A 2,864-nucleotide genomic window follows, 5' to 3' on the forward strand; every position below is an offset into this window, starting at 1 on the left:
AATGCTGCCTGGGGGGCGGGCCTTCATCTCAGAGCCTCCGTTGCCTGTAAAACGACGTTAACCTTGAGGTCCAGTTCTGTGTTGACACGAACACTGCACCCGTGACCACCCTCCGGGAGTGAGGGGTGACTTCCTGTTGGGAGCTTTGCACTTTTCATTTCTACTCCACATGATGATCTTGCTGGTGTGTGTTTTGATCCTGGTTTTATAGATGTGGAAACAGGATTGGAGGAGGGGAGGTCACTTGCTTAAGGTCATGTAGCTGTAAAGATAGTCAAGGAAGGAAGTGACCCACATCTGTTTTAAGTGCCTTATTTAAATTTGGAAACCCTAAGCTGTGCTATGCAAATATTTGCTGGTACAGGATCAGGGCCAGGAGTGTGGGTGTGGATGGGGGTGTCGGGTGACCACCTTAATGGACTGTAGGGGTCTGGCAAGTGTCATCAGTAAACATATTGTGGGCACGATGTATTAGGGGGTGGTGGGGACCTGGTAAACTGGGTCTGCTCTGCTACAGCCACGCCTGGACAAATCAAGTGGGTCCCTAGCACAATTGGTCCCGGAGCCACCAATGTGCGGCCCTCGGTCTAGTAGGGTTGCATCCATCCTTGTACTTGACCCAACAGTGTCTCTTTTTATATTTCAGAAGAAATGTACACACGAATCGCTGGGGATCTTATTAAAATGAAGATTCTGAGCCCATGACTCTGGGGTGGGGCCTGGGAGTCTACACTTGTATCAGGGTCCCAGCAATGATGCTGCTGCTGCTGCTGCTGCTGCTGCTGCTCCAGGGCCCTGGCTCTGTCAGCAGACAGTGACATGGCCCAAATAGCTTTATCCTCCGTGACAGATGAGGCGATGGAGTCACAGTTAATGAAGGTGGATTGTAGAGAACCGCTATTCTCAAAAAAAAAAAAAAGATTAAAATTAAAATATAAAACCAGTGTCCTCAGCCACAACGTGATGCCGCAAGCTTGGCGTAGGTGTCTTGGCGGTCCTTTAATTCAGCCACTGGAAGCTAAACAAGATCTTGAGGTGACAAACCCCAAACTCAAGGTCATAAAGTCGGGGCCACCTTGCAGAACTGCCCCTGTGGATTTCTGAGACTGTAAGTCTTTATGGGAATAGAAAGCCTCACCTTTCTTCCATAGAGTAGCTGGCAGTCTTGAACCGTTGACCTTGCCATTAACAGCCCAACTTGTAACTATTATGCCACCAGGACTCTGCCCTTGAAGTGAGATGGGTTGGCTATTACCACATTGCTGTGCATACCCTCCCTGCTGTCCTGCATGAGAATATTTCTACACAGCCATTTGCACAACTGATACACCTGCATCCCTTGGCCTGTGGGCTCTCTCTTGCACTTGTGACATTTGGGGTGGGGGTGAGAGGCATGCTAGGACATTGACATCCTGGTAGCAGCTTTGAATCGGTGATTCACGGGGGTGGGGGAGGTGGGAGGGTGGGAATCTCCCCATGTCCTACCCCTCACCTCTTGGGTGGGGGAACTAGGCAGTACACATTCTACACTGTTCCCAGGACAAGTGAGCACCAGGGGCCCAAGGTGGTCTCTTGCTTGATAACGCCCCCTGCCCTGTCTCACTTCCTCATGACCCACACAGGGCTTCCAGGTTCTGCTGCCCAGATAAACCACCTGCACCCGAATCCTTATCTTTGGGTCTGCTGGGGGGGAGGGGGAGCTCACCTGAGGCAGCCGACTATGGTGGCTAGGGACATAGGTTTGGTGCCAGGTGGCCTGAGCTAAAGCCCTGGTCCTGTTTTCTTGGTCATGTGACAGCCATCCTGTGCCATAAGATCTGTGGGGTAGTCTTGGGGAGTCAATGAGACTGTGCCTATAAGTGAGCACCCCAAACATTCGCTGTTCTTTCACACATGCCGCTGTCTGTGTGGTGGAGCCTGTTCTGATCCTGTGTACAGCAGAAGGTGGCACGGGCCGGCTCCTGTTGCCATCCTCACAAGCCTCCTGGTTCTGTCGGAGCCTGTTTTTGCAACCACGGTGCCAGGCCATCTTTTTGGGACCAACCCTCCACCTTACCAAGCATGGACTCCTCCTCCAGGGTCTGGTCCTTCTAATGTAAACCAAACCCAAATGCACTGCCATCGATTGGCCCTCCTATAGAAGGAAACATGGCCCCGTGCACAGAGGACACGCTGCTCTTAGCCTGCCCTTCAGACTGCTGCTTCACACACACGCCCCCAACTGCGCTGGGAGCTGCTGGCTCCCCCACCGACTGTCTCTGCTCTCTAAGAATAGGCTTCCCTCACAGATGGCAGCTCTCTGAATCCTGCCAGAGCATCTGCTGCCTCCAAGTGCCCACGCCAGGGAGGAAAGCAGTGGGGCCCTCGCTGAGGACATGGCTCTGGCTTCCAGCAGACCTGGGGGGAGCCCCGCTTGGCTTCCTCCTAGCTGAGTCTCTATTACCCCTTCTCTGTACCAGGAGAACCACCCGAGGGTCGTAGGCAACCCATAAAAAGCCGTCCCTGAAATAAGACGGTGCATTTATGAAGCACCTGCGCCATTCCTGTTACGACTTAAGACAACTATTCAGAAAGCAAGCTGCCACGCTCATAATGCAAAACCCACACCGGTGCGACCTTGCTTACCCACACTGGTAAGCCTTGCTCTGCCCTACCCGGGAGCTCGCAGGGGTGCATCCTGGTGCGGGCTTCTGAGGGTCCATATGCACAGGCTCTCATCCCTGCCTGTTGGGAGACGACTGGGCAGTCCTGTCCTTTGTCCTTGTTGTGTTGGGTCCCCTCCAGCCTGTGAAGGATCATGGAGCCATTGCGGTACTTCCCATCCCCTGTGCCTCCCCACCCTCCGGCAGGACCTTCCTGGCATC

At 53.5% G+C, this 2,864-nt stretch overlaps 1 protein-coding gene across 2 annotated transcripts in view; it reads left to right on the plus strand.

The window, feature by feature from the left end:
• The window catches only part of PXMP4 (peroxisomal membrane protein 4), a 16,594-nt gene extending 15,897 nt beyond the window's left edge, over positions 1 to 697 (plus strand). For both annotated transcript variants that reach the window (XM_045295360.1, XM_004697931.2), the window contains exon 5: positions 647 to 697. The gene's annotated coding sequence lies outside the window, so the exon portion shown is untranslated. The remainder of the gene's footprint in view (positions 1 to 646) is intronic.
• Positions 698 to 2,864: the final 2,167 nt, after the last annotated feature.

The sequence above is a fragment of the Echinops telfairi genome, unplaced genomic scaffold (genome assembly GCF_000313985.2).
Source record: "Echinops telfairi isolate 266 unplaced genomic scaffold, ASM31398v2 ScPeMD7_5592;HRSCAF=6446, whole genome shotgun sequence".
NCBI classification, from domain to species: Eukaryota; Metazoa; Chordata; class Mammalia; order Afrosoricida; family Tenrecidae; genus Echinops; species Echinops telfairi.